The sequence below is a fragment of the Kryptolebias marmoratus genome, linkage group LG20 (genome assembly GCF_001649575.2).
Source record: "Kryptolebias marmoratus isolate JLee-2015 linkage group LG20, ASM164957v2, whole genome shotgun sequence".
Lineage (NCBI taxonomy): Eukaryota > Metazoa > Chordata > Actinopteri > Cyprinodontiformes > Rivulidae > Kryptolebias > Kryptolebias marmoratus.
The window spans coordinates 9,592,713-9,605,316 of NC_051449.1; the positions used below are offsets into that span (position 1 = coordinate 9,592,713).

At 40.6% G+C, this 12,604-nt stretch overlaps 1 protein-coding gene across 12 annotated transcripts in view; it reads left to right on the forward strand.

Annotated features, from left to right (window-relative positions):
- Positions 1 to 1,647: 1,647 nt before the first annotated feature.
- LOC108241674 (adhesion G protein-coupled receptor L2) overlaps positions 1,648 to 12,604 on the forward strand; it is a 91,265-nt gene continuing 80,308 nt past the window's right edge. For all 12 annotated transcript variants that reach the window (XM_017425989.2, XM_017425993.2, XM_017425991.2 and 9 more), the window contains exon 1: positions 1,648 to 2,282. The gene's annotated coding sequence lies outside the window, so the exon portion shown is untranslated. The remainder of the gene's footprint in view (positions 2,283 to 12,604) is intronic.

Here is a 12,604-nt window from a genome sequence, read left to right on the forward strand (position 1 = left end):
TAATTAAACATTAGACATATGAGACAGTATTCATGCTAATTATTATCTATTTAGTAAAAAATAGAAGTGCAACTACAGAATAAAAGTTCAGTTGTTTCATTTATTTATTTGTGATCGGTAGATAAACATGGCTAATACTAGGCTATAGGTATCTACATGAACACAGCACCGAGTTATCAGACGTAAATAAATGCAAAAACTTCATGCAGCATAACCTTCCTAACTGCAAGTTTTGTGACAGTTCCTAACCTTAATTATCTGTATTCTTAACCCATAATAATGGAGCCTCATAATTCTCTGTAGGACACTACAGACAACAAAGAAACTATTGACTCAAAGTTAACTGTTGAACTAAATGTTGATGATGCACGTTACAATGCAGAACCAAGCACTAGTGTGTTTTTAATATGTTTTCAGTACCATTTTGAACCATTTGGTTTTGTTTTTCCTGTTTTTACTTTGTTGTCATGTGTATTATTCTCTTTGTGAAGCACTTTGGCCACCGGTGCCCTGGTAGTATAAAGTGCTATAGAAATGAAATAAATGAAATGAAAATGGTACTGAAAATAAATAGGTAATGCAGTTCAAAACTGAACAGTTTTAGTAAATTCCATTTACTAGCTAAAATACTTGATTAACATCTAAATAATCCTTATGAGTTATTGTTAATACTGTTCAAACCCCCTTTCTACAGTGTATGAACTTGCATCATTGGCTGCAATAACGCAAAATTTATCTGATGTTTCAGTGGAACATTAAACATCTTTTTTTCTGTGTTGACGAGAACGAGCGAAGTTTACAGAGTGTTTGAACAACATCTGGTCTGTTACTGAGATTAAACACCACTTTCTGGTTGTTTCCCTGCATATTTCCCTCACTTATTGACTTCTGAGTTTATTTCTTGCACAGATGAGAGTTAAGTGCAGTTCTCGCTCACAAAGTGCTTTGAAGTTTATTGCATGTGTGCAAAGCTCACTCCAAACATTTTTTTTTCTTTTGGTGGATATCATAGCGGAATGAATAATTTAATCCGCACCAGTTTATTTTGCATCTGAATATAATCCAAGCGAGAAGTGATAAGAAGAGTGCAGGAATAAGTGTTGTTTTCTTTATTTTATGTATTTCTGACAAAAGTATGTTTTATATCACCCTGGGTGCATTTTGCATTCTGGGTTTTAATCACAAACTCCTTGGCCTCAGCCAATTAGAACAAATCTTGCTTTGGCCTCATTATTTTTGTGCTGATGAGTTGTTTTCATTAATACTAATGATCCAGGTAAAACTCGCTGCCCACGCTGCTGAAATTCTAATAGAGTTTAAATGTGTTTGTTGCATTTCTGAGTAACACGGACTTTTTGGTAAATAATGACACCGTAATGTCTGAGTCGCTCCTGATTAGACGCGCCGCGCTTCGTGGGTTGTTGGCATCACCTGGAGAGAGAGAGAGGGAGAGAGAGAGACAGACAAAACAGAAAAAGGTGACAACCTGTTTGTGCTTTCACACGAGCGTGAAATCTGAGCACACGCTGAGGTGAATGCTCGCGTTTAATGAGCGTCAGGGCGCGCGCCGCTCCGCTCCGCTCCGTGCCGCGCCGCTGCTCCGCGCCGGGTTTTGCGCGCGGCCCCCGCACAGCCAGCTGCTGCTGCTGCTGCTGCAGAGAGCAGAGCGGAGCACAGCGGAGGGGGGACCCGGTGCGCCGTTTTCTCCTCGCCTTGTTTGCCTCCAGCCCGGCTGCAGCTCCGACTGTCTGCGCGGCGTGTGGATGAGGCGCGGAGGGAAGAACCGGGAGCGCACCGCGCGAGAGAGGCTGGCTTTCCTCGTAGTTTAGACTCACACCTACGAAACGACCTGAAAACACACCCGACGTCCTCGGAGTTTTCGTTCCTGTAGCCAGACTGGGGCTCATCTCGTCTCCTTGAAGTGATCCCATTTTTTTTTTGCCTATTAGGTCTGTCCGTTGCGCTCCCGTCGGAAGGAGTCTGGGTGCACGCACTAGAGGAGGAGAAGGAGGAGGAGGTGGTGGAGGAGGGTGGGGTGAAAGAAACGATCATTAGTTTCGAGCAGACCTTTCAACATGGAGCTATCCGTCCGGTCCCGGGCGCATTCATGGCTTGAACGAGAAGAACCTGCGTCGGGAAAACCCATCTTCTGTCCACTGTGAAGAAGAATGCAGCAGAGAGCCCCAGCCATCTTTGAGTAGTTTACGAGAAGAGGGTGCTCCTGGACTGAGTCGGATCACGCTCCCCCCCACACGCCGGGATTCTTATTTTGGCACGGCACTGTAAGTAGCTTTTAAACGCGCACGATGTTTTGAGCTTTTAAAGGACGGGAATGCGTGGCTGTGGCCCGCTGAATCAATGCAGTTCATTTACACTCGCAAGAAGAAAGGAAAAAATATGAGAAAAATGGGCTCACGGGCTCCTCCAGCAGTTTCAAACTGAGATCAATACATAGCTCATGGTGCTGGATGGTGTTTTTGTGACGGCTGGGGGGGCATTCAGACTTTAACTAACAAGTTGCTTTTGTTCTAGAACTACCAGTGCACCAACGAGTGCGTCTGTTTAACAGGAAAACTCCATCAGGGGAGGTGTTTTTAGTTTATAATAAATGAACCAAAATGCTTTTATAATTTTACACTTTATAAATGGGGTTAATTCAACTAAAGATGCACAACTTGGCAAAAAGAAAATAAAGAAAAAAGAAATCACTTGATGTTATTAAAAACTCCTTCACTAAAATAAATGAGAGTTGACTTCTTAGATAGTCACCAAGATTTGTTTTAAGAAAGACAATAAAATGGTGACAGAAAATAATAAAAAATTAGAACAAAGATCTCCACCCAGTCCATGGAGTTACAACAAGCAGCTGGATGTCAGTCAGTGTCTCCATTTACTTTTCCATTTTGCGGCTGTAAAATAAGATCATTTCACAGGACATGTATAATTCACAGACCTGAGCTAGCCATGTGTGATAATGGGACACACAACCACACACCATCCCACAACACACACATACACACACACACAAATAGAGTTTTTACAGGCTGAAGGAACCATATTTTACTCTCACGTGAGGCTTTTAAGAGATAGGGCCGCTTCGACTCTAGAAGAAAGAAAAAGACACACAAGAGAGCCCGTGCCAGTCTGAACTGTGAAGGTTAAACAACATTTACATATAATCCATACTGTCTGTACCAAACCAGGACACTGGCGCATCATTATATAAGCTATACTGACAACTTGGGAATCTGAGGGCTTTCCTTGCATATGCTTATATAACAGCTTAGACTTATGGATGACTTTATAGTTTCGGTTAGAGTTTTATTTTTTTTTATTATAAAACCAACCAACGTCTTTATTCTGCAGCATTATATCAGCCACAGTGTGAGAAGCTGTCTCGCCACCAAATAAATCCTCTCATATTCGGAGCCCGTTGGAGAAGTTTTTGTCTCTTTGCCAGCCATTTTGGAAGACCAGACAAAAAGTCTTGTTGGCATGATGCTCAGTGCTTAATGCTGACATTCCCATCAATGATTCCCAATGATGTAAAGGTCACCTCCTCCCCTGCCAATACTTGGAGGCATTACGATTGAAAAGAGATGTTGGGCCTGGTAAAAAAAAAAAAAAAAAATGTCTTCACTTCTTGAAGCAAGTGCAAGAGAGAAGGAATTTAAATTGGGGAGGGAGTGGTGATATATTGGGGGACAAATGGTCTGCTCCCACCCCCTCCTCCTTCCTCTACCTCCACCCCATCTCTCACCCACCCCAAGACATGCTGGTTTGGTCCATTTGTCTGAGTCGTCTTGGGAGGAAGTGCCATCTCATCTCACATTGCGCAAATGGTTTCAGTGCATGCTAGTGTGAATTCTTGCAGGTTTTTGTAACTGCCAATTTCCATATCAAAGTGTCTGCATTTCAATAGGGAGAACTTGAGCTACCAGCTCCCCTCCTCCGAGCAGTTTTGTTCTGGTGGAGCATTGCTGCTGTTGCTGCTGGTGAAGGAGACTACTGACAGGATTTCTGGACACGGCAGTTGGTTATGTGTGTGTGCGAGTAGTAAGTGTTTGTGTTGGAAGCAGATTTTAGTGTGGATTGGGAGAATTTCTTGGCCATTTCTGAACACCAAAAAGCCATGTATTGTGTGGAAATTCTGGGCGCTGTGCAGAGACGTGGTCATGTTAAACAGATTTTCTGGGTTAAAGCATTTTCCCCAGTCTTCCTCGGGAAAAATGTCAACCAAAGTTGCATTTTTCATTCAAAGAAGAGAGAACCCACAAAGTTAATGACGAAATTTAAACAAAGCATGAATAAGTCTCAGAAAATTTGTTTACGCATTTTAGCTAATTTAAGTGTGACAATCAACCTCAAAAAAATGCTCTAAAATGAATTTGTTTTTGAGTGCCTTCTTGCAAACTGATTGGTCTAATTCGACATTGATTGAGTGGAGATGTAAATACACAGAGCATTCATGCTTTGTGTGAGACTCTAAGTGGCGTCTGATTGTTTTTTTTCCTGCTGTTGCAGAGATAATATTTATTTCCAATTCTGTGCAGCTGTTGTTTTGTCAGAGAAAGAATGCAGCGAGACGCTCTTTCTTTTGATGGATTCTTCGTTTCTTTGTCTTGTGATACGTGGTCTAATCTTCACTTCAGTTTTCAGCAGGTTAAATAGATGAAAATAAACACTTTGCACTGTGCTCAAAGAGAAACAAAAAAAGCAGTTTCTTGCCATTTGTGCATGTCTTTACTTTGAAAATAGGATCAGCATAGGTTAATAGTGAAACAGGGTGCAGCGTGTGAAATGTTATTACACAGAGACAGGGAATGTAAATGCCATTGGAGGAGCAGTAGGGGTCAGTGGCCCCTTCATGGTCATCCTGCTCTTAGGTAATAACATGAGCCAACTGCTCCTCAAAAGCCTGGAGAAAGGAGCTCACTCTTCCCTCGCCTTCCTCTCCTTTCTTTGTTTGGACAAAATAACATCACAAAACCTCAGAGGGGGGAAAAGAGCGGGAGGGCAGTTTTGAGTTTGAAGCCAAATAAGCAAGATGGAGTGAAAAAAAAAAAGCCAAACTTCACCTGCCATCCCCACTCATGGCAGGCAGGTTTGACAGCTGTCTTGTTCCATTCCTCCAAGTCAAAAAGTTGGACAAACAAATGGACCGCAAGGGGAGGCAGGGAGGGATGAGTAATGGTCAGATTAGATTGAGCTTCGAAAAGAAACCTTCCTTACATGCAAGGCACGTTGCATTTTTTCCTACGTATGGTCTAATTCTCTCCCTCTGTTAGTGATTTCTCAGTCCTCCTAACAAAGCCCCGAGAACAGACTGGCTGCATTGTGCATGTGTAGGAGGATAAGGCAGGAGCGACTGTGGTAAGTTTGTCGAGTCGAGGAAAAAAAAAAAAAAGTGAAGGTGGAGTGGAAACCATGCTGTGGTGCTGAGCCGAGCCCGGTCGTTCAAATTATTAAAAAGCTGCTGAGGAGGAGCGGTACATGCATTGAGCTCTGTGGAGGCTGCTTTCAGTGAAGAAATTGGCACCAGTTCTCCCACTAAGATAAATTTCCTTCTACAGATCTGCAGTCTAGAAAGTAATGGCTGCAACACTATGACACAAAACCTGACATTTTCCTTTAATTCGCCAAGACCCCCTTGTGCACCCCTTTGTCAATTCTTTGGCTATTTATTCATTCAATTTTTAGCCATTTTTGAAGTTACATCAAAGCTGCTCTTTTGTTGACCACATTTTGAAGAGAAAAGAAAAAATAATCACAACAGGACTTGGTTTAAAAATGGAAAGGGCACAGAGTATTTAACAATGTGCTTGAGGGCGAGTTTTTCATTCGCTACAGATTCCCATCCTAACTATTTTGTGGCTGGCCTCAAAAATAAAGAGACAGATGAGGCGAACAAACGATTGTGTGTTCGGGTATTTAAGCCCACGGATGGATACATCCTCCTTTTGCTGAGAAAATACCTCAGAGGGAGAAGAAGTCTCCCCCATAACGCCACCTCCTGTGTTTAAAATGACAGTTAACTTTCCCCCACTGCTTTGAAATGGATGTTTAATGATCAACGGAGGCTCTGAGCTCAAGGTCCAGCAGTCACACCGGGTCTATGTGTGCGCTCGAGTAAAGAAAGCAACCCCCTCCATGTCGATGTGAGACGCTCGGTTCTAAAACAAGCTAGTTCTTAAGTGATGGATCATCAGAGGTCTCTTTGGGTTGTGTGTTAACCCTTTGGAGTGTGCAGTTGGGGAGCCGTCGGCGGCCTGTGATGGATGTGTCCCGGGTGTTTAGGCTCCATATATCAGAAGATTAGCGCTGACCTGTGAGTTGTTTAGGCCGCCCTCGGAGCTTCTTGTCCGACGTTGGCTGATATTAGCATACGAGGACACTGCTCTGTCTCAAGGGGATACGAAGATAGGGTTCTTTATTTGGTTCTGTCACAGTATAGGTCACAGGAAGTGTGTAGATTAAAGGCTGAGGACCGTGTTGGTATTAGGTGTATCTGACAGGTCATCTGTCTTCAGTGCTTCTCTGAAATTCCTAAATAGCACCATATAATTATCCCAGAAATTGAGGTTCTGGCCATGCTTCGCTGCAGTTCCTCTTTCATGGCCTTCATGAATCATATAAATATGTAAATCAGTCAACTGATGTGGTTTAATGCTGTTTTGTTTTTTTTCTTGTGACATTGAAATGCCTGAAATTGGAGCAAGTATACACCATGCACTCTTCTATTATTACTATTATTTTAAAATGAGTAATCTGCAGGGCCACCATGTGTGATGGACAGTTCGAATTCTTCTATTAAGTGCTTTCGCATGAACAGGACAGGCACATTTGCCTCTTGAGAAACTAGTCATTCACAGCATTAAGAGGCTAAATTAAATACTACATTGAAGCCCTTTGACTCACCTCCGTTTTGCTGCAGATTCTTTCAAATGATCATAAAATCTTTTCCCCACTTAGGGCTCTCATGCAATGCTTAAATGTCACCTCCCACGGTATTGCTGGCATTTGTCCTTGTTGTGTCTTTACGTATTGAAAAAAAATACTTCAAATGCCAGTTGTCAGGGAGCTATTTTGTGCATTGGGGAGGAAAAAAAAAAGTCACAAGATCACCTGTAATCTGTGTTTCTTTTTTGTCTGCCGTGTCTAATGGCTATTTGATTCCTACTTGGTGTCACTCCATGTCTTGTGATGAAGCCAATCTATTTTCAAGGTGAGGAGATATTGTCAAAGTCCTTGACTGCTCTCTGGGCTTTGATTGGCAGGCGTTGTCGGTGAGGATAAGGAGTGGTAGGAGTCACGCTGCAAAGAGAATCTATTACCTAGGATGTCATAGGCATGCTTTCACAATGTGTCAGTGAAGTCAGCCATCTTGTGCGCTCTCGGTGTCTGGAATAGTCTCTTGTCGGTGCAACGAGGGAGCAGCTTTCAAGTTTAATTTTGGTCGTCGCCATAAGCAGTTTTATTGATGTTCTATATATGAGCCTAATACTATGATAAATCGTCCTGTAAAGGCAAAAACACTGAAGCGTTTGTCAGTGTCACCGTGTAATCTGTTTTGTGATCACTTGCGACATTAAACGAAAAGCAAAGTGTTGCAACATAAATGGCGTTCTGGCAAATCAAAAAAGGCACAGTATAGAACTGGAAACTCAGCCGAGCCCTTTCTTGTGGAGTTGTGTGCTGATTTCCGCCATTTCAAAAGCCTCTTTAGTGCAGAGAGAAAAAGGGACTGCAGGCTCTGAGAGAGTTGCAGCGAGAGAAGGAAGCTTGTTGTTGATCAGCCAAGCAAATCAGATCTTGATATTTGAAGAGTGGAGTTGTGATTGCTAATCACTCCACTGCTGAGTTTTAATTAGGAGACTCATAAGCTTTCTATCATTTCTCGGCAGAGCATAGTTGAGCATAGTTGAGCATCAGTTGTACTCAAAAGAACAAATAATTAGATGCCTTAGTAGTCGGGGCTACAAAAACAAACTCAGGTTTTTCCAGTATACATGAATGAGTGTTTCGCGCTACGCGTTGATTAAAAATTGCAGCATAACAATGTTTATTGTGACCTTCTGAGCTTTACACATCCTGAAACATTTTTTGACCCTATTACAGGATAAATTAGCCTTTCTTTGAGCAACGCAGCCATGCATACACACTTTCTCCCTGTGCTTAACACCAAAGAAGGCTCAAATCTAATCACGAGTCATTTTCGCTAGGTTATTGCTATAGATTGGACAGAGCTCATTTTGAATAGGTAGGTTTCTGTCCTGTGCTTCTAAGACCTTTGTTAGGACATTTTAATTACAGCAGAGCTGGGTGTAATTGATCTAGGCTTAGAGGGATTTCACTGTCAATGAGAATGAGCCTGGGCGTTAATACAGCCGAGCAAACGCTTCCACCTTTGTGCCGCACTAACACACACACACGCAGCGGACTGGTGGACACGAAGGGGTATGTTTTGTTTATTTATAGTCTAATTCATCTGTCTTTCATGTGTAACTGGCCAAGTCCTTCTCTGCCTCCACTTTAACATATCTGTTGCCAACATTGTTGCTACCTGGAGTGTCCTCTTACGAAGCACTTTCTTCATAGTTCCATGTTGTCACCCACAATTCTTAAATTTTTATAAGGCTGTTAGATAATGCTTCCCGATGAGGGTGAATTATTGATGGTCTTGTTCGTATGAGTGGGACAGGGCAGGCTTTTAACTCTCCGAGCAGCTTGCTCTCTTTTGTGGTAACTAAGGGACACGGTGCAAACACCCAAAGGAATGGTGTACTGGAGGAGGAAACAAACGGAGGCAGGGGGCTGAAAATAAAATAAAAGAAGCATGCATCCTTTACACTGCTGTTCGGCTAAGCCACAGCAAAAGAAAAACTTGGCAGCAAAGAAAAGCTTTGCATCCACAGAAGCCTTTTCTGTGTTTTTGAAGCATTGAGAGGTTGGTACGCTGGTTGTGTATGTGTTGCTTATATTTGCTGGATTATACACACGGCATTCTGGCCTTCTTTCTGTCATTGTGCAGAAACACACGTTCGTGTTTGCCGCAATTATTAACACACACGATTTCGAAGTTTGAATGGAAAAGTAAACTTTGTGGTCGGTTTGTAAAAACTAGAACCTAAACAAGAGGTTAAGGCATTGATTAGTGGATCGAATGAAAATTAATCTGCAGCTGTTTTGCTTACAGAATATTTGCTCAAGCCAAGTAAATACACTATTCATTCTGTGGCCTCTGGCTGAATTTTCTGCTTTTCTCGCTTATTGATTATTGTTCTCACTCGGGTTTTTGAACCCTTGATTGGGCAAAACAATAAGAAGATCCCACACTGGGCCCTGGTATTCGGGGACAAGCCATTTTCACACATTTTATAGAAGAAATGATTAATAATAAACGAGTCATATAAATGGCCAATAGATGCATCGGTGGAGAAATTAATGATTACTCCCTCGAGCAACAATTAACTGGCCGTGTTATGCAGAACATTCACAGACCATGTGGCTTTAGTTAACTGCTTTTTGCTCTATAAGCGAAGCACATATGTCCTTTCAAAATTGCCAAGTGGATTATTGTGGTTACACAAACCCTTTGTATTGTGCTTTGTTTGAGGCAGAAAGAAGAGGTTTTATGAATATTTTTTGAAAGAGGGCAGCCTAGAGTGATATTTGTTTTTTTAAAAATAAAAAAACAGATAATCAGTGAAACTGAAGTCTGTTATTTGATCCTAAGGAACAAACTCTGTAACATCCTGTAGCATTTTTTCGCCCCGTCTGGGTGTTTTCTTCATTTTCTTTCTACATAGATAAATTTTAGAGAAATCAGTCGGTAAATACAAATTTTGCAGCGGCACACCCTGACAGCTGTTCGTAGTCTTACTGCATTTGCTCTCATTATTGTTCCAGTTCTCTCTGTCTGCACTCATTTGGCCTTGGTGTTTGCATAACAATGGAGCGAGCAGAGCAAACTTGTGAAATTCTGCTAAAGCACAGAATTTTAGCCTGCAAATATTTGTCCGTGTAGTCCTCTATAAACCTTAAGGTCGTTAAAACAAACAAACAAGAAAAAAAACATATTGATATTCTTTTAGCCCAAAATATTTTATGTAATCACGAAGTATCACTTTTGGTCAAAATATCTTATATTTGGTTCATTAAAGGCATTAAATCTGGTTAGTGTCCCGACCCAAAGGTTTTAGGGACTTTTCTTCTTGTTTAGTGGTTCTGTTAAAATTCTGTTATATTTTGACACGTCGAGATGCAGTTTACAAAAAAGACACACACAACAAAAAAAAAAAAAATCCAACTTTTTTATTCAATTTCACTCTGACAGAGAAGACATTTCAGTCCACTGTCAGCGGCGCATTCTTCAGAATAAATGCACTAAGCCACTTACAGCTTTTATCAAAGATAGGTAGTTTTAAATAATAACCACAAGTCTGTCTTTGTACATCAGGAACAGCACAAGAAAGCAATTACGTACAGCGAAACAAGAAAATCAAGTCCAACCGGTCTCCATTTCCCGGTGGAAATGCTGAAGATTGATGCCTGCGTCTTGGTTTCTAAAGGAGCTGACGGAGTGGGTGGACAAATTATTAGAAACCGATACTGAGAAAAAGACTTTGACTTTTGGACAAGGAGGAAAAGCATCTAAGTTTTCAGTGTGTGCATATTAAGTGCATGGCTGATTTCTGACTTAATTTTGTCTAATAGAAAATGGGCAATAAGGGTCAAACATATTAACTTCATACTGTGAGCTTCAGAGAAATGCTGCTTTTTTTAAATCAGTGCCATCTTGTGAGATAATTAATCTTTAATATAAACTGTGATGTTGAAACTAACCACAACAATTCGTGATGACTAAAAATTTTAAACTATGTTTTAAACTAATTGAATGGAAACCTCCAAATGAATTGGTTGAAAACTACACCTTTGGGACTCATTACTTTCCTGCTTTCTCTCAAGCACTCAGACACCCTGCCACTAACATGTCATCAGTCATGCTCACTTTTCTCCCCTGATTCTTCTTAAAGTGAAATATATCTGAATTTATGTTGTGTTTTTTTGGTAACTGCACTTATATGACTTACGAGTCATGGCAAAAGTTCAGAAACCAATATTTTTTATTTATCTTTAATTAATTTAAAATAATAAGACACAAACATTAAACTGTAATTTGTTTTTCTTTCTTTCTTTCTTTTTTCTTTAGTGCTTTAATATATATATATCTATATATTGGATTTAAATGTATTTAAACTCTCATTCTTAATTTACACAGGGTTTTTTTTTCACTTGAGATAAAATATGATCTATACATGTAAGTGTTCAGCTACACACAAATGTCAAATTAGGTCTTGATTTACTAAAGCTGCAATGATAAAAAAAGCAACAGCAGACAAAACAAACCTGCATTGTGAAAGGGTCAACTCATAATTGTGAAGAAAAAGAAAAAAGGAAAAGAAAAAAAAAACCTTGGACGCCACCTGCCTATTATCAAACAGCAGACAGACAGATTTAGCGACTGGCTAATAATGCTGCACTTGGCAGATTAAGAGCCAGATATTTCCCCCAGGAGTTTTAGAGTCTGCGGCAGACCTAAAAATGAGTGTATATTGGCCTGAAATGCATCTCCAAATAAGTGAAAATTCGGGTCTGGGACTGCTGAATGTGCACTTAGGTAGTTGTTCCCTAAGACTGTCTAAACACACTTGGTAATAATATGTCATTATTGTGTTTACAATTTTCTCTGCTGGCCATATTTCTCAAATTGAATTCCTAACAACAACAAAAAAAGAATTTGTGTAAGCTTTTTGAATTCAAACATTAAAAAGAAAACTGCTGCTAATGTTTAAGGGTCTTATTTTACCAGGTGAATTTGCATTTTACACCTGCATCTTCTAGTGGGCCCTTATGACATGATTAAACACAATTATATGCTAATTCATACATTCCTCCTTTTGATTTAAATAATATAGTCATAAATTAACATGGATAAAATTGCCAAATGTCTAATATCTAAGTCTAAATACTACCAGGGCCCGGTTGTTTACATTTATCGGCTCAAATTATCATGCAGACAAACACTGGACGTGAATCAAAGCCTAACAACATGGACTTAGAGAAATCTATGAGCGGGTAAACACATCTAAATTTTGAGTTATCAACATCTCTGTAAACACGCTGAGCTGAATATCATTACAGGTATTAACGATGCCCTTAAGAAAACACTTTCATCTCTGGCCCAGTCATAAAAAGGGTAGTTGGTTTGCCAGCACGGAGAGGCTGAAAAATTAATACCGTGTAAATGTTCTCATGGCATCCTGATGGGTTAACCTGCAGAGAAAAGCAGTGGATATCTGCTATTGACTGTTGAACATGGTGGTGGGTCCTTAATAGTATTGGCAGCCCTCTCTTAGGACTCATTAGCACCAGCGATTACTCCACACAGTCCTGTAATGGCCAAGGTGTGAGAGGCAGTTTTACGGGACCACTGTAGTGAGACCTCATGTTGCAGTGGTTTTATGAATTAAATCAAACTCCCAGTCTGGTTTCCCACAGTCACCAGACCTAAACTTCCTTTAAAATATGGGGAAACCTGAAA